This window comes from Dermacentor variabilis, chromosome 6, assembly GCF_050947875.1.
Source record: "Dermacentor variabilis isolate Ectoservices chromosome 6, ASM5094787v1, whole genome shotgun sequence".
NCBI classification, from domain to species: Eukaryota; Metazoa; Arthropoda; class Arachnida; order Ixodida; family Ixodidae; genus Dermacentor; species Dermacentor variabilis.
Window position 1 is genome coordinate 162,021,912 of NC_134573.1, and position 19,941 is coordinate 162,041,852.

Sequence of the window (19,941 nt, forward strand, 5' to 3'; positions counted from 1 at the left end):
GACTTTCTAATGAACAAATCTCCCTCCACATTGGGGGTTTCCACAAAACGGGTTTGCTTAATCGGTTCCGTCTGTTCGTGCGCAGATTACAATATTGACTCAGTTGGTTGACTGGTCCGCCAGTGGTGCATAGTTCAGTTACCGAACCAGCATGAATTTTCCTCAACTATGAAATTTCGATTAGCCTGTGCGGGTTTCCTTCGTAGCATTTTGCTACAGCAACGCGGATGACACAATTTAATACGATCCTCAGCCAGTTCGTTTGAATTTATTAAGACGGCCGGTTCGTCGCATTTCGCAACCCTTCCCAGTCTTCTGAGCTGCGGGCGCTGCCCCAATTTTCGGGCGCATCTCCATAAGCGTCGCGGGGGCTACGCTCTGGTTTCGATGCAGATACGGTCGTTGTCGCCCCACATTGCTGGGCGGGTCCAAAGTTCCACACGGCGGCGGCGGGCGCTGGGAAGTCGCGACGGGACTTTTCCAGTCTCAAACGACACGTGTCTGTGGTTACCAGAGACTCGCAAGCCAACGTCCGCAGGGTTGCTATATGCGGTGAAGAGTGGAACAGTAGAAGCGGCAAAATTTTGACACCACCCTTGCCACTACCCTTCGCGCGGTTCGGTGCAGTGACTGTACATTGCGTCTTAGCGATGCCGACAACTTATAAGCAAAAAGGCGAGCCGACGACAAAGCGAGGGTGGAGAGGATGTATTGCATGCAGAGAAGGGAGCTGGGGGCCGGTACTTTTCCGCGCCGGAGTCTTGTACGCCGCCCTGCAGTGTGGCCTGCAAAAGAGAAACGCGATACAGAGTAGCAGGACTGGCTCGCCTGCGGCTGAATGGGTCCGCGCTTCCGTCAGTCGAGCGCCGATTTCCTATCGCTGAGAAATGCGGCACTTCCCAGTTTCTTCGCCCTGAAATACGAAGAAAGGTGAAAAAAATGAAAGAAAGAAACAGTGGGGAATGGTGCTTCACATTCGCAGCGAGATCCTCTCTCTCTCACTTGTCCCATTAGCCGGCTTGATAACCCTATAAGTGGGAGAACGGTTATTGTCTTTACTAGTGGCTGTTCAACTTTGTCCGCAGTAGAGCTGTCGCCGAGCGTTGCCTGTTTGGTGAAGTGACATACACTTGGAAGAAAGAAAAGCGGCAGAAAAATGATTTTATATTTTTGCGAACAAAAACTATGTATGTATGTATGTATGTATGTATGTATGTATGTATGTATGTATGTATGTATGTATGTATGTATGTATGTATGTATGTATGTATGTATGTATGTATGTATGTATGTATCGTACCTGTTACTTCGCTCACTGGTACGCACTTAAAGATAAGAAAGCAACAGACATCCACGCGGAAGAAAAGGACACAGTACTGAGGACTATGGTTTTGGTAAAGTGGTAACTATGTACACGAAGTGATCATCGCAAGCCCTTAAACACGGCTATCCTTGTTTCAGTAATTTTTGTTTTGTGTGTGTGTGGAACAGGTCTAGCTTTCAGTGGATACACGTGGAAACTATGTAGGTCACGGTCACGAAGCAAGCGGGGGCTGCTGCAGCTTATTGCGCTGTTTGCTCATTCGGACTGAGTCTGCTAACTCATAATGAAAAGCTTACCGGATGAAAAGAATAAATCACGTCCTAGCGACCACGTAATGTAGTCGTCTTCTGTAAGCTATTTCCAGTTCACCCTACCAACTCCGCTTATGGGTTTATTTCCGTTGAAATCTTTTTTTTTTTTCAGTAGTCCCTTCGACCTCTTACATGCATAAGCATGTAAACTTGCGTAAATTAATAAAGGTACTTGAAATCATCCGAGAACAACATACAGAAGTCCAAATCATTGCAGGCGACGGGATGAAGCCAACCACACATACGTAACAAACCGCATAACTACTTAACAATATAAAGCAAGTTTAGACTTACATGGCATATCTATTATCTGTAGTTCTTTTCTTATTGGAGGACACTAAATCTAATATAAACCTAAGGCCCCTGCTTTCATTGTCTTCTTGACGACGTGTCTCTTCACGGGACGAAACCATTTCAATCTTCACTATGGAACCTTGGTTCCGAACATTGTCTTCAGGTAGACTTTACGCACTTAACAAAGGTAGCGTTAAATAACAGTACTTCTAATAGTAATAGTACTAGCCTAGGGAGTTGGTGAGCATTCACATTTTTAAAGCTTGGCGCATAAAGAGAGAGAGAGAAACAACCTTATTGATCCATAATGAAAAAAACGGAAGGAAGGAAGGAAGGAAAAAGTGGAGAAGGAAAGGCAGGGAGGTTAACCAGTTTAGCTCAACCGGTTTGCTCCCCTACACATGAGAGTGGTACGGGGGGGATGACAGATGGGGAGGAGAGAGAGAGAGCACATAGCACAGCACACACATTGTCAGTTACTCTTTGATGCTCTGCCTGCAGAACCCTGACAGGGCTAGCCTAGGTGTAGCGCTGCTCTCTTCAAGACTGACGGCCCTTCAGGACGCAGGATGCTCACTATCTCTGCATTGGCTACCGGCAAACGTGGGGATCCCGGGCAATGAAGAGGCGGACACTCTTGCAAAAAGTGCCCACCACTCAAGCGTGCCCCTCAGCCCTGCTGAAACGGCCGCAGACTTCTCGAGACACAGGCTGCACCGGCACATCATCACCTGCCACCCGGACAAATGGGTATCCCTGGGCCGACCTCCACGGCCTCTTCCACAGCACGGCCTCCTATGAAGGGATGTCTCGTTGCTGCTCCGACTGCTAGTTGGCTGATACTGGACGGCTGCCCGCCGGCACCGCCTTGGGAAAGGCACCTCGCCAGCCTGTGCCTCCTGTGGTGAACCAGAGACTCTGGAGCACCTCCTGCTGGCCTGCCCTGCTCACCTGCAGCACCGCGGCCGACTTCTGCAAGAGTTCCACCGCCTGGGGCTCCCATGTTCACGACAGGAAGATATCCCCTTATCCTGTCGTAATCAGCTACCAACCTCCCTAAGTGTCGTCGAGTACCTCGAATCGTCGGGGTTCTCGGCGAGGCTATAGAAAATTTCTACAAAGACGAATGGCCTAACGGCCATCCCACCACCTCGGGCTTCCTGATCCGCCACTACTTCGCTTCCATCTCTACGACCCTCTGCCTTTCTCCCTCCTTCCCTCTCTCTATTTTAATCTCATCTCATCCACCCTGCTGGCGCTGAGCCGTGCTCCCGCATGGATTGCAGAAAATAGTGCTAGCTTTTCCTCCTTCCCCAGAAAAACCACTTCTCTCTCTCTCTCTCAGTTACTCTTGCGTGGTGCTATAATGAAATGGAGCGCGTTAAGCGCCTGATGGGGTGACTTCCTCTTCACGGGTTCCATATGCTTCCAGGGCTGCCTGGCCCCTCTGGATCAGTCGGAGCTGGTCTTCCAGGGCGGGGCTGGATAGCAAGATCTACCATCGCTCGTAAAGGGTAGGGATAGTAGGGGGGTTAGTTATGGGCATAGGTGAGGACGTTTCTTGCGTCCATGTTTTTTACGCGTAACATCTAAATGATTGGAAGGGTTAATGTGAATATCTATACCCTTACTCGAAGCTAGCAAGAGAACATTTATACTAGAAGCAGGGTTTTCTGTAGATACGAAAGCCTACATGTTTGGTGTGCCGTCTTACACAGTCGCTGAACTGTAAGACCTGGCGTGATTTAATCGCAAAACTTTTCAAGAATTTGTCTCAGACTTCTGGTACTACCTGTAAAAGCTTCCCGAACATACAGCTAGACACATAACACGACCAATCACTAAAATTAATCCACCTACCACACGCAAAGAAACTTTTCGACAAGTTATAACGCAGAAAACGGGCATTAGATTGATCCTTGTACTACAGTACAGTTACCAATAAACGGCAAACAATGCTCTTGACGCGCCATTGTGTACGCCGTAGTGTGCACGAAAGATGCATAGACGGTGCGTAAAATGGAGGAACCTTATATTTGATATCCGCTTTTTTGCAGCAATTCACAAAACGCCAATTACATTTGGGGAATTACTGAAAAGTTTCAATGCTATTACACTATTGTCGAAGAGCGATAACATTGCCACGCTCAATATAACTAACGCATACAAAGATATATCACGGTGCATTACGACCACGATATGCTTTAAGTATGTGAATGCTTTAAAGAAACTGTAATCCAGATATGCCTCCACCTACACGGCTGATTCGCAACAGCTCTGTACTGACTGTGAAATGTGTAGTCAGAGAGATATAAAATTTTGGCAGCTGGTGGGTGAAAAGACGTTCTAACATATCCGTGTCACGATAGCTGTACCGCTAAAGCCTGTCTTCATTGTAATAACTACAGCCTTGAAATAGCGTCAAATTGCATCGCCAAATCTTTGTCAAGGTGAAAAAAAAAATAAGCAAGAAATCCAATGACCAAAGTAAACAACTGCGTTTATTCGGATGTGACAGCAGCGGATATGATATGACAGCATCTGAATGCGTTCGTGCCTAGAATTACGTCAACTGACATTTGCCAGAAATGCCGTTTTGTATCAATGAATATATATATATATATATATATATATATATATATATATATATATATATATATATATATATATATATATATATATATATATATTTGGCGTTCCGCAGCTGATCATGAGGCTGATGGTTCGGTTCGCGGCCCCATGGTTAGTCTCGGTCTTTAAGCCCCACGAATCAATCGACCTGATGCTGCAGCACATTTAGGAACTTGACCTTGCATGTGGTGCATCAGATTCTCTAGTCAATGGCCTTGACGTAAGGTAATATATATGCGTATAGACAAAGGTGCGAACATTGGGACCAGTCGGCCTGCAACAGCGGCAGTGCTTGAAATAATGCCGTCATTGATCAAACTGTTTTGCTGTCAAACGTTTCTGACGCGACTGTCGCGATGTCGCCTGTACCGTGGTCCCATAGGCCTTGGAGATCTTGTAACCATTAGTGGCGCTAGAAAAGATAGATAAAGTGGCTAGGCAGGCCTCATGCATCTTTTCTTTGTCTGCTTACAAGTCTATCTTCCGTGTTTTCTTCTAAATTCTTTTTAATGCGAAGCATTTCTTGGTGAACATTTGCCACTTTACAGTATCTATCTAGCCGCCTACGTTTTGGTGCTCTCACGGTCGCTTCGTTAACTTGGTAGGTACCAAAATTGGCATAGTATGACAAGAGCGTATGAAGAACATAAATGATAGGTTATGACGTGAATATCATGAAATGTGTGTCATGTAGGTCATGAAACAGCCGCCTACGTCTTGGTGCTCTAATGGTCGTTTCGTTAACTTCGGATGTACCACAATCGGCACAGTATGACAGGAGTGTATGACGAACATAAATGATCGTTCATGACATGAATACCATGACATGTGTGTCGTGTAAGTCATGAAACAGCCGCCTACGTATTGGTGCTCTCATGATCGTTTCGTTAACTTGGTATGTGCCAAAATTGGCATAGTGTGACAAGAGTGTATGACAAACATAAATGATAGGTCATGACATGCGTATCATGTAGGCCATGAAACAGCCGCCTACGTCTTGCTATGTGGCAAAATTGCATGGTATGACAAGACTGTATGGCGAACATAAATGACAGGTCATGACATGAACGTCATCACGTGCGTGTCATGTAGGTTATGAAACAGACGCCTACGTCTCATCGTCGTTTCGTTAGCTTGGTATGTACCAAAATTGGCATACTGTGACAAGAGTGTATGATGAGCATAAATGATAGGTCATGACATGAATGTCACGACATGAATGTCACGACATGCGTGTCATCTAGGTCATGAAACTGCCACCTATGTCTTGGTTTGTACCAAAATTGGCATAGTGTGACAAGGGTGTATGACAAGCATAAATCGTGACATGACATGAATGACATGAATGTCATGATATACGTGTCATGCAGGTCATGAAACAGCCGCCTACGTCTTGGTACGGGGCAAAATTGGCATAGTAAGACAAGAGTGTATGACGAACATAAATGGCAGGTCATGACATCCGTGTCATGTGGGTCATGAAACAGCCGCCTACGTCTTGATAGGCTTCCCGCGTACTGCTTCGCATAACGTCGATTTCCACAGGGCGTAGGATCTGCCGTTTTAGAGCGCAGCTCTTTGGCGTCCGTTCCTGGGTTTCGCGTCGTCGTCGGCGTTGTCGTCGGCCTCGTAACCAGCTCCGCCCCCCTTTCATCGCCCCAGCGCTAGCAGCGACCGACTGATACCGCTGGATGCCGCTGACGCCGCTAGAGAGTCAAGATAACGTGACTGCATAGAACACCGTCGCCGCCATGCAGAAAGAGGAGGAAAGGGTCCCCCCCCTGTTCTTGTGTGGCGGATAGGGTGCTCTTCAGTTGCTGACGCGCCGGTTATTTCACGTAGGCCCCGGCACGTCGACGAATACGTGACCACCTTCCCACGGCTAGACCTGGTTCTTAGCGCTGCGGAAGCGAGGGTATCATATTGTTTGTGTCGGCATCGGCGGCGTTGTCCCTGAAACCAACTCCGCAGCTGGGGTTGACTCACTATCGGCGTCAGCGGCATCAGTCAGTCGCTGCTATCTCTTCCCTCCTCCCTTTATCGTGTTGTCCGCTTGCTGCGCGCGCTTCTGCCCCCATCGTTTGCCGCTGGGTGTACACGCCGCCCCCCTCCCCCCTCTTCCTGCGAGTCTCCGGTTGTCAAAGCGCCGGCTCGAACTTAATTCCTTTCTTCGCTCCTCCTCCAATGCAACCCCAGTGCGGTGGCAATCAGAGAGCCAGATCGGTGGCGGCGGATCTGTATATGTGCACCGCCCGAGCCGAAATTGCCGCTGCCGTTCGCCCTGTGCGGTGGCAATCAGAGAGCCAGATCGGTGGCGGCGGATCTGTATATGTGCACCGCCCGAGCCGAAATTGCCGCTGCCGTTCGCCACTGCGAAATTATCTGCCAGTTCTTTCTGAGCCATGAGCGAGACGACCGATGGAAGTCCTCCGTCTGCTGCTGCTGCTGCTGCTGCTGCTGCTGCTGCTGCTGCTGCTAAACGAGCTGCCAGAGCAGAGGCCCAGCGCCGTCGTCGTCAGAATCCAGAGGTGCGTGCCGCCGAAGCAGAAGCTTACCTAGTGGAGTCTTTGTTAAAGGAATACGTGTGAAAAATAAAAAAAAATTCTGTGATAGCGCATACATGTGTTGCTCGATTTCTTTGCCTCAATCTATCGAAAAGGTGAAACAGCTTATTTGCTGCGCTCAAATTTCGCATTAGGAAGTAACGTAATCGTCGGTAATTTTTTCTTTTAATTTTGATTAATATGCATTCACATTCGGTCCAACCTTTGTTCAACCTGTTCACTCTATGCTGATTATGATATTTGAAATGGGGACGGTACGCTTCAGGAGGCACTAAAGGCTATGTCAGTTTAGACTTGCAAAACACTCTTTCAAAACTCTATCTTCGTCAATTTCGATCGCGCAACTTGCCACCGGTGGGATCCTAACCCACGACCACCACAAAGAGTTTTCTTTTGTTTTTTCCGCCCACCTTCATTCTTTCTTTGGTTCATGATTTTCTGCACTTCAAATAAAACTACAAATAATTCTCCCTGTGCTTTCCTTGGCTTCATTATCTATTGGCTTCATATGGTTGGGACTGACCAAAATCGGGATCTTCGGTTTCCCTTTCTTCTGGTTCATGTTTACGCGGCCCTACCCAAGTCATTTCGAAGCTGCATGCCCAACCTATAGTGTACTTGGCACAGCAACGTGCTTACGATGAACGTGATTGCACTATTTTTACTGCAGTGTAAACAAGGAAACAATTAGGCTGCACTCGCAACATGGCCACAGTCTTGGGCAAGCCAACGCATGGAACGAAAATCTGAAGGGAAGTTTAGTGTATATAAACGCACCACAACTGTACAAGCCGGTTACATATGGAGGTGACCAAGAGAAAGAAACGAAGACCGTGCTTTTTTTTAATTATGCGCTTATTTCCTTTCTTTATTTTTTTTGTTCAGTACGATTGCGGCCTTGCCAAGAGAATATCGTTGCGCGTAGAAAAGATCGCCGTTCTAGATTACCGTAGTAGCACGTATAAAGCGATGTTAACCTGTACAAACAAAAACGCGAATTAGAGGGCTGAATCGTAGGCTGAATCAATGCCAAGATGGGAGGCGCGGTGACCGTGAACGCGCTGCAACTGTTTCTTGAATTAAGAATAACAATAAAAAAGACAGAAAAATATCAGGGACGTCTTGGAGAGGAAAGGGAAAGAAAGAGAAATAGAAAGCGAAAAAAAAGAGAAACGGCACTAAAGACGGCGGGAAGAAAAGAGAAAAGAGATACGGATAAGAGAGACGTGAAAAATGATGGCGAAAGAAAACGAAAATAATCGTCCTGGCGTATATAAAAAAAGAAGAAGCGCCCAGAGAAGTCGCCTCCTGAGCGCGCTCCCCAAGTGGCCTCTGTTTCAGGCATTTAAGGCCACTTTACATTCCTCCACGCCCACGACGACTATACTCTTTTCATTTGCTACTAACGTTCAGTGTTGTGGAGGCTTTGAAGCATGCGTTAGCCAGCCGAGTGCCGAAACCACGAAGCTGTATAGGCACGCACGTAGACGATTAGTGTCTTGGCAGGGTGTTGGGCTGCTGTGACGTTGTAGTTAACGATCTTTATAAAATCTGTTTTGTAAAAGCTACAACAGGCATTTCCCAAAATCTTTGCAAACATCCATAGAGGACATCCTTGCGTTGTCGATATTATTTTGACTGTCTATTCAGGTCTTGATTCGACGCCGCCGATAGATTATAAGAAGTTCCCCATAAACCGCTTTCTCATATCTTTGTCCTAAAAAGTTTATTCCAGTGAGTGTTTTTTTGGAATTGCCTCTCTTCTATTGGCGACATTGATGTCTCAAACTTAGCGCAGTTAGTTTGAACTTAGTCGGCTTTTTGTGACGTAAGCCACCTTGCAAGCACTGCGTTTCAGTGTCTGACGAAAAAACGGTAATGAACGAATTAAGCTACAATCATGTCGTCTGAGTCTCTGTAACGCAGTGCGCTGTATCAGCCAATAGTATTTCTTTAACTGCGGTCGAACTATGAAAGTCACTTGAGGCAACGTTTCAACAAACGGACTTCTCTTCGTCATGGCCTTGTCGAAACAAGCGACGTTCTTTGTTCGATCACAGCCAATGAATTCAAGCCTACAGCTTTCTGCGAACTTGTGCATTGTCTTAATGCTATATCTTTTTGGTGTGTTAACAATGGTGTTTCGCAATCACGGTAGCCATGTAAAGCTATTTCATTTACTCTCTTTCACACCATTTCTACAACAGTTCCACCATATTTAAAATAATCATGACGCTTACGCGATAAAATATAGTGAAGTCAAATTCTAACACTTTATTCGAAGTTTTTTCTTTTTCCTGTTTTGTACTGCTGTACATGCATACCAGGTCGGTTTATTTGAAGTGAAGCGGCGCCAGAGTCTGCTCGATATGAAGTGCTATGAACGGGGCCGCTCCGTTGAAGCCCTGAAGTTGTCCTTTTTTACAGCGAAGCTGTATACCTCTACCGTCCAAGGAAATTTTCGTGTTGTAAGCAAAAAAAACTCCCCATACGTTGGCCGATCCCGGAGATAGTGCAATACCGGCCCGACCCGCGCCGGAGGTGAAGTAGGCGTTATGCACTACCCATACGTGGGCCGACCCCGAAGATAGTGCAATGCCGGGCTGACCCGCGGCGGAGATGAAGCAGGCGTTAAGCACTCCCGATACGTGGGCCGATTCCGAAGATTGTGCGATACCGCCCCGACCCGCGGCGGAGGTGAAGGAGGTGTCAAGCATACGTGGGCCTATCCCAAAGACAGTGCATGACGGGCGGACCAGCGGCTGAGGTGCAGTTCGCCATTAAGGGGCCAACATACACAGCTTCGCTGGTCATCCTTCTTCACAGAGTGGAAGACCACTGAGATTTTTTTGCTCTTGTCATACGCGTCTGGAGAGCCAAATAGCTTTGCGTTATTACCGTATCACGCGGTGATAACCGATAAACGAAGCAGCGGCTCACGGACGTCAGCAGAATTCCTCTTTTATCACTTACAATTGGCTACGTACAAGCATGCTGCACACTAAGATAAACCTGCGGCAGACACGAATGATGCCGCGAAGACGTGCTCCAGCATTGACTTGCTGCCTATGAGCTATACACCCTCGAGGTCATTCGTGGAGGGAACGCGTTGCCTCCGAAGATCACCAACGTCTTCGCACATGCCGGGTTCTGGCGCTTAAGCTTGATTAACACAGCTGGACGAATCGATAATTCAGTTCGCGGGCGAGCATGTGACCAGCCTCGAAAAGTGCCTCCGAATCACGCCGCACACAAGGACGGTACAGGCGACCTGCTGCGCGGCGCGATTAATCGCAGCTAAGCCACGTTGCGCTCATCTGCAGCTCGAACTATAGTAATCCGACCCATCGTGCGAGTCCAGTTTAGCGTGCCACAGATAAAGCAGATGAAACGTGCAGCTTTCGCAAACTGTACTATTGTGTACTCGAGGACGTTGTCGAAGACCCTCAGGACGTTTTCGGATCGTACGTGCTTGCCGATGCGGGTGACGCTATATATGTTTTACAACGAAGCTGTTAGCCTCTCGGCGGTCGGCATTTTTCGTGTCCATGCGTGAGCACAAATTATTATCATTAGCAATGGCTAATAGCCTCCTTCCCCCCCCCCCCCCCTTCTGCGCCCTGAGCAAGCAAAATGCAATGGCTCATCACCTACGTATTGCAGAACCTATATGGTGCATTATTATTATTATTATTATTATTATTATTATTATTATTATTATTATTATTATTATTATTATTATTATTATTTGTTTTGAACACATATACACATATATATAGTTAACAGGAAAGGGAAGGCGAGGAGCAGGCTGGCAACTGCCACCGGAAGGGGCACAACGCCTGCCTACTCTTCTGAAGGGAGGTGACAGCAACACAGAAATGGAAGATAGGAAGGAAGGGAGAAAAGAGGAAAGGAAGAGCAACAGGACAAATCTAAAGACTAAAGTAGAACACAGTACACTAGCACGTTGTTCCGCCGAGTTATATATATATGGTGCATACACTCATTGGAATCACGCATTCAATGTACATCTGCCACAGGCAATTTTTTCAAAATTTGTTGCAGCTAAAAAAAAAAGCACCCTGTATATCGGGTACTAGAACGATTACGGCATAGCCCATAACGCTCAACTGTATCTGTGCAGTGATTCTCCCATAACTCGAAGCTCATGCGCGTCGTATGCTTTCCCTGTACTTCTCCGCGGGGATCCGGAAGCGCCTCCAGCCAGCAACCGTCTAAACCTATTTTGATCAGGACCCAACCACACGCGCGACAAGTGTTGCCAACTCGCAGTCTCAATGGGGCTGACGCTGGATTTCTAGCTTGCGCTTCGCTGCACCGTTTTAAGTGGGGGCAGAATACGCGTGCGGCGAACAGCCGGCCTCGACCGCGAGCGCCGCCGCGCGCCCCCGCCGCGAGCGCAGCAGTGCATCAGCAGTGCGCGACGCGTCGCGTCGACGCCAGACGAGCCGAGGAGCAGACGGCGCGCTGCGCGAAGGCCCTCTGCCAAGTGCAAGGCGATGCGCTCCACGCAGCAAGCGGAGACCCGGGCGTGCGCCCAATGTCAACCACCGCGACGAAAACAACGCCTGCGCGCGGCCGCCAAGAGGATGCCGCGCCCGACGCGCTGCCCCACTTTTTCCCGCCGTGCGGTCGGGCGCCAGCGAGAAAGACGAAGCACTTCGAGAGCGCCCCTCGCAAGAGAGAAAAGGAAAACAAAAGAACGATAGATAGAAAATTGAACAACATAACCTGACGCCAGCGTGCTTAAATTTATTCCTCCTCCTCGTTGCGGCCTTCCTGATCTCTTCGCGAGTTCTTTCTCTCTCCCTCACTCTTTGTGTATTTGACTCGGGCACAGCGCGCTATTTTAAATGTCTCGACTATAGGAGGGGCCAATGCTACAGAGTCGCGAGCGGAGCCGATCTTTTGTCGTTCTTTTTATTTCTTTTGATGGTCGCTGTATATAAAGAAGTGTGCCTGCGAGCACAATGAGAACGACCGGGCGGGGAACGCGAATTAGTCCGATTGGTTTGCTTGTTGGCTTTCCTCAAGCGGCGGCGACGTCTAGTGACTGTCTCGGATTTGATTGCACGCCACCGTTGTTGTTTCACTGCGCCCGCGTTGTTCTGCCAAGTGCCAGAGCCGATCGAGATTTGTTGTCGCACGGGTGCGCTTTGTTTTTCTCGCGCCGTCATCGAGGTCCCGGCTCTCGTGCGTGGGAGACTGCGTCAGTCGGAGCGACGGAAAGAGCGAGGGACCTTTATAACTGGTGGTACGTGACTCAGGTGCGCAGAATGACAAGCAGGCAGTCTGTCGTGGCGTTGACCTTCTCTTGCTGCCTCATGTTTACATTTCGCTGCCTCTGTGGCATGGCACCTGCGACCACTGTTCAGGAATGGCCACCACAACTGGCATTGCGCAATGTTTTCATCACGAGCAAACGAACGCCCTTTTCCCGTTCGCTGCCAGTACGTTCGTTAAGCATCCCCTATTTTTCGCCGCAAAAGCCTCTCCTTATTTCAGCCCGTCTCCTTCAGCTGTTTCGCCCGATGTCACCTTTGCACCACAAACCTCGATCGTTCTGACAGCATTTCCTTTCTCTGTTCTTTCTTTTTTTTTTTTTTTTGCACGTGTAGTGACGCTTTGTTGTAGCACCATGAAGCAAGGTGCAAGTTATGCATGCATAGCACGAGGCGTTAAAGAGGTGCAGGAATGGCGACGACGCCAATGTTCTAAGTACGAGCCTGCGCTGTTTACGTACGAATGCTCTTGTCTCATAGGCGCACAAGGGCATTGGTGGTATGCACGAAGAGCCAGCTTTAAACACCGCTCGCAGCGACCATATCCGGGGACTGCGTCAGTGGTCTCCGACTTAACATCAAATGCTCAAAATAGAAAACACGGATGCTCTGTGCTCACCATGTTCTATTTGGGCAGTCTGCAGGAAGCAGGTGGACACTTTGCTATAAAGCCTGTAGATGCACCTACATATAGTATATAGTATGCGCCTATATAGTATATAGTACAAAATAGAGCTCTAGGCAAAGAAGTCCACTTAAGTCTGTGGACGCTTTGGGGAGCGTCTAAATTTTCTTTTATGATGGTGGACGCGCATTGAGAGGACACGAGAGCAATGTTGGCAATGGCGCCAAAGCAACATAGATTATTGACTTTGGCGGCAAGACGCGAAGCGCCAGCAATAAATGAAGAGATATAGAGAATATCTAGACAAAATAAATCCCAGGAAGTAGTGGCAAGCTGACAACGGAGAAATGGAAGGCACTCAGCGAGAACGGCGACCCGCTGCAGGCATAGAGGTTGATAGACGAATAAGTGACAAATAAGGTCGTCCACGAAGATCAAAGAGCGTGAAGGTGACCCAACCCGGAAATAGATCGAAGAAAAAGTAGAGGGACGTGATCTTCCTGTAAGTACTAGTTCTGTGTTGTTTCCAAGGCTAACCCTGACAAATAGCAACTCTTGAATAATTTCTGTTAAGCAATGACGACAACTACAACGAGGTAGCCTAGAATAATTTTTTCTTTTTCTGTTTTAATACAGTGAGAAAGCTCGTGAGCCACAGTGGCGCAATTTTTTCTCTACTAATGCTTGTATACTATATGTAAAGAGATTTTTCTAAAGTCGACCTCGCTAGCCCGAAAGAAGTACACTCGATTGCAACGTTTGTCTATGGACCGTGCGCAAACGTTCCACAGGCAAAAGGTGGAGTGCAAGAGAAGGCTAAGAGGTCTACAAGAATGTATGTAGGCTCCCTGTAGACTATCTAAATTTATTTTTACAAAGGTCCGCATGGAAAGCAACGAAGTTTAAAGAAGCACGGGCGCATGGCTGCATAATTTTCTGGAAGCTTGTGGTCCAGTTCGAATTTATACATCCATATACATGCAAAAGGCAGAAATTTTCTCATTGCAAAACAAGTGAACTGATTTTAAATTATTTGTTGCACTTAAAGGAAACAAAAGTAAGTTCTATTGAAGGCGAGAATGAAACGTTCTATTTCAGATGCCATTTTTTTTCACAAGGCGGCCGAAGGTTAGAAAGTTTCTGAAGAACATTGAGGTACCATGTGTACAATGCTGCGCAAAGGAAATATATATATATATATATATATATATATATATATATATATATATATATATATATATATATATATATATATATATATATATATATATATATATATATATATATATATATATATATATATATATATATATATATCGCAATCGTCTAAATTAAAGTGCACCTATTAGAGCTTATAAATATGGTAACTCTAATGCGTGAGTTTAAGCTTCAAGAGCAATTTACACGTCCGTATTAGACGCTGCGTCCAGCTTGTTACATTTCGTCGGTGACTCCTCACAAGACTGGCGAGATCCCCACCGTGAACTAAAAATGGCCGCTTCCCTTTTACCTGGCGGTGCGACATGCGTCTCTTCACTCTTGCGTGCCTTTTGCGTGGGTGTCGCCGGAATCGTGCATTTCTCGCATTACATGACGTCAACTATGACGTCATGTTAAAGAAAAGGCGGGAGGGGGGTTGGCAGCGTATATACATGCTACCCTGTACACTGCCTGAGCAATGACATAGTTGTATCAGAAAATAAGAAGAAAATAAAATAAAAAGAAGAGAGAGAAAGAGGAGGGGGGAGATGTAATAGGGATTACAGCAACGCTGTACAGGAAGCTAGTGATTACGTCATAATTAGCTTAAGCGTGTCCATCAGCAATCAGTAGCGCGCTCTGCAGAAACAGCGTGACTGCCACAAGCTACAAAACTACGTAGCGTCGCGGGTACAGCCTGCACAAAGCACGAGCAAAATCAGGAAAACAACACAGGCTATATATATATATATATATATATATATATATATATATATATATATATATATATATATATATATATATATATTATGTAACCTCAACTCTATCATGTGATGGCAGGCAATGAAGGAAAAAAAAGGGAAAAGAAGTGCGATAAGCTTACTATACTATCGACGTCTTTGGAATGCCGCTTGATGAATGACGCAGCGCAAAGTGAGGTCCCTCTGAACTTACCCATAGTTAGTCTCGCCACCCGAACGAAAGCCCTTTCGGCCTTGCAACAGTGTTCGATGCGGCTCTGTCTTGTCTAGATGCATTCATTGTCGATATTTGTACCATCTACTGCTTTTTCCAGGAAACGTACCCGCATGTCCAAGAAATTAATCTGGTTATGGTCGATTCGATGACGCAAACAAGCATATTAAACGACCTCTAGCAGAATATTCTACACGACGCTGGCGGTATATAGTTAACAGAGAGGGCAGGGTGTACATCAAGGTAATAAAAGCCGCCAGTTAAGGTTTGCAACCCACAAACTATACATAGGCATCTTCGCTAAATTAATCTATGCCAGATGCTCTTATGTGCTTGCGCCTACGCTTATCTTCAATGGCGACTGGTAATTGACGGCTTCGAAGTGTTTACTCGAGGGCACTGAAGCGAGGACGCCGTCTTCCCTTTGAATGAAATTTGTGAATGAACTTCAAAATGCGCAACACTACTCCATTTACCATGGTAGCCTAAATATAAACCTAATAACCTAAATGGTCACTCTGCATAGTTATAGTGGGCAGCGTCTAAATAATAAATAGGAAATTTCGGAAAAAGAATTCGATTGCTGTCCTCAGGATTCCTTTCCTTGTCACTCGCGTTACGTTGCCAGGATCAATACCTCAAAACCACGATATGTGCTGCTCAGCAGCACTTGATCGTGGCTTTGAGGTATTCCCCCTAGCACTGCTTCTTCCTGGGCTAGTTCAACCATATTTATTATGGTTAAAAATGCGCGAAACTGGCTTGGTAAACGACCGGACAGGAAAGATTGTCTCTATTCTGTCTGGTCGTTTTCTGATACGGCTCTCTCTCTCACTCGTACACCGCATACGAATACTTGTGATTAGCGCAAAACGTCAGAATAGGCTGCTTTATGCGCTTGCATACTACCGGATAGTGAACTTATCCCAACAGTGAGCGGCAGACCGCCTGAACAAAAACGAGCGCCATAATTTCAAGCAGTTATGTCAGGTAAGAAGGGTGCGCAGCAATGTCCTGCTTTATGCAGATTCTTTGGCTGATAGGCAAGCTTTGCCTTACAAAATAAGGATTGTTATTGCGAATAAGTTGACGTCATCGAGACCTGACGACGGGAATTATGCGTGGAAGGGAACGGCTGCCTGTATTATTTTCTTTCTGCACCACTGAACGTTTTAATGGCTACGCTGTCCCTCTAGCGCGAGGGGCAGTTTACAAAACATTGTGACTTATCGAGCAGTTGAGCCTCGCCATCCGGCTGTTCTATGCGTAACCTAACAGTGCCCATGTCGGGGCCGTGTGACAGACTCTCTTGAGGAAGTTACCCAAGTTTATACAGGTGTTCTCTGTCCACCATGGATAACTTCCACACAGTCAGTCCGTTGCATAAGAGTAAATTATGTAGTTCCTTCCTTCATTCTATCATCTCTGCTACGCCCTCTCTCTGTCCAGTTTTACTCCTTTCTGAATGTACTTCTTTCTTTTCTATTTCCTTTATCATCCCTCCGTCTCCTTTTACTCCTTCCTTGCGACTTCATAAATTGTTTGAACCAATAAAAAACGATTTCAGTACGAAATCTTCTGCACTTTCTTCGTTTCGATATGTAGTGTTCAATTTCTATCCATTGACAGTTTAAATCTCACCACAATGCCAGAGGTAAGCACGCGATGAAGTCTGAGCAATGGTGTTGCGGGGTGGACTGCCGGGATTCGTCACCCGAGCTCCTAGCGGCTGTCAGAGCGCGCTTAATAACAGTAACGTAGAAGAATCGACGTTTGAGCAAGTTCGTACTGGTTGAACATCTCGAAGGGGCAGCGCAAGACGACAAAGACTCTCAAAGGCAGGAAACACACCGGACAGCGCTGAACTCACAGAGAAGAAGCTTTTATAGAGAATGGTCCGGCAGTTTTTGTTGTGGTGGCCTCAGGTGGCGGCTTGAAGTCCTTGGACTCGGGCGGCATCTTTGGCTTGCCGGACAACTAATTTTATTATAAGGCATACACAAGCTTAAGTACTACAACCTGTACCCAAGTGCTCTCCCATCGATGGCGTCATTGTCAGTGCACAGGCAAATAGCCATCGATGGGAGTACACGTGGGTGTAGGTTGTAATACTTAAGTTCGTGTATGGGGGAGGGGGGGGGGGCTTCTAATAAAGTTAGTTGCGAGTTCAGCGCTGTTCTGCGTGCATTTTCTCCCTTCTGTCTTTGTCGCCTTGCGCTGCCTCTTCAAGATATTTAATAACAGTAACCTTCAAATCCCATCGCCGCCAGTGCTTGTTCGCTCGAGGCCGTCATCGATTCCGGGGCCGCCCGTTTCTACGTCTTTGAATAAACAATTGACCCAACACACAGAAGGGGTAATGGCAGAGAGAGAGAGAGAGAGAGAGAGAGAGAGAGAGAGAGAGGAGGGAGGGGGGTATTGATCAGCTATGGCGTTCCCAAGCAGTGTAAGGTTCCACGATATTTTCCCAGTTACTTGGCTCTCGCTAACTTGGTTAATGTGCGGCACAGCTCAGCCCCGGCTTTTCCGGCAATCGAATATACTTCACGAACGTAGATTCTTTAGCGCGCTCTGACGCGTGCGCACGCGCACAGATGCATATACGCGCAGAAACAGACAGATAGAGGGAGAGAAGGAGACTTGCACGTGTCTTGCGAATTTTGCCGCACACGCACAGTGTAATGTGAGTGCGCCTGCAAGCGCGCATATATACGCATGCACATACACGCGTTTGCGCTTCTCCACCGATGCCTGAGCCATTTACTGCGTACTGGCCGTGGAGGAAGAAAATAAACTAGGAGGGTGCGTTACATCACGCCGGCAGCCTTGACGAGGCAGCTCTCTACGAAGCCATTACCTTCGCTATGGCCCCTCGAAAAGTGGGTCCAACACGTGACCTCTGAGACACGGTGTACTGGCTGAGAATGTTTAGTTCTCTGTAGTTTCTTAATCGATGCGCCCTTGATCGGTTGATCTGCCGTGACTGCGCCTGCAGACCGGGAGCACTAAAAACGAAGCGCACACTCTGACGTGCGACGATCACGTGTTCGGTCGACTCGTTTGGTCTCATTCGTGTTGCGTAATGCTTCATCCGAGCACTTCCCTTCTTCCATGCTGCTGGCGCAAGACAGAAATCGAAGACTCGACCAAATTACCAGCAGAATGCCAAACGTCGCAGCAGGTAACGGGCAGACGCATAACGGGCAAGCGGCAACACAGCAGCAATCCAAACCATGTATCGTCTCACGTGCGCAGCTATGCATGTACGCCTGTGAAAACCGAAACCAACGCGCTCAGGGCCGGTATGTTGTAGCGATGCCTTTTCCGATTCTATGCTTTTTCAGGCTTTTCGCGCTTGGCCAGTGGTCAGAGCGACGGTCTACCCACATTATCAACGGGATCAGGCGGCCGTGTGTGGTGGATGATAAGAATAGCATAGAATAAGGCATAAGGCATCCCTACAAAATAGCGGCCCAGGACCTCTTGTTCGAACCCCCGGCTCACGTTTTTCTTCCGGGACGAGCGCGCTCGAGAGAAGGAAGCGGCGAGGAGGCCGGCGGGGGCACAGCCGCCCCCGCCGCAAGCCCACTCGTCGCGCCGGCAACGGCGCCTTGCGGCGTAACAACGTAGGAGAGGCGGTTTTTTTCCACCGACGCCGGAGTACGTCACGGGCCGCCCCGTTGATGCGGCCCCTCTGACGGATGCGTAATGGATTGACGCGCGCCGACAGCTTGATATACATGCCGTTATCAGCGGTGCACTCTGCCAAGCTTCCCGTCTTCTTTCGCCGCTTCTCTGCTGCCGAAAGGCGACGTAGTACGCCCTATTTTTCCTGCATGCCGGTGTCACGGCGTCCCGTACGCGTGTGCGTCATAAAACGGTAAAAGAAGGGGCCCTCACTTGCCAACGTCGTATCCAGGTGTACGCACTATACCTCGCACGTCTGCGACCACGCGGGCGCACACATTAAACACCATCGATGCACACGTGTGTTCAGACACACGCACGCATGCACAGACAGGCACTCGCGTACAAAACACGTGCGCCGTGAAGAGCACGAAACTGTCACCGGTACAATTAGTATGTAAACGCTGACAAATTGTGTTACATGACCTTTCCAAGCAGACGCGACGCGTCGCAATTGCGACACCTGCGCCTCCCCCGATGAGGTTGCCTACAAAGGAAGCATAACCTGCTTCGCATGGCGACAGCCTTTATCGAGACGAGCGCGTGATTTTTCGATCCCGTGATAACGTAGGAATGTTTCATCGACGGCGTCTCTGCTTTCGCTTTCTCTTTCTTTACCGACCAAGGTAAGTAAGTACACTCAGACGCTCATATCTGACCTCTGCCGCACGCTCACAAGCTGTGCACATCTTAGAGAATAATTTCCCTGAAATGAACTAAAGAAAAAATAAAGGAAGGGGGGGACGGGTGTTAATACCAAAGAAAGCTTTAAAAGGCTCCGCAAAAATGAGATAACTTGCCTTACGACGACCATGACGATGACCACCCTGGCACGACAATGGCTCACATTTCTGGTACCTGCCATCAAATTTTTCGCCGACGTAAATAAGATTTTTTTTTTCTGGTGACTTATGTCACGGAAACATCATCTTCGTAAAGATAACCTGTGTTGAGGACGTGAAAATTGACAAAGGCACAATAGCACAGCGCGTTGAAGGCTGCTAGCACTCGAACATTGTTTCCAAGG

General features: G+C 47.5%; 1 protein-coding gene across 3 annotated transcripts in view; it reads left to right on the plus strand.

Annotated features, from left to right (window-relative positions):
• The window catches only part of LOC142585622 (longistatin-like), a 155,638-nt gene that overhangs the window by 110,346 nt on the left and 25,351 nt on the right, over positions 1 to 19,941 (plus strand). The gene's annotated exons all lie outside the window — the stretch shown is intronic.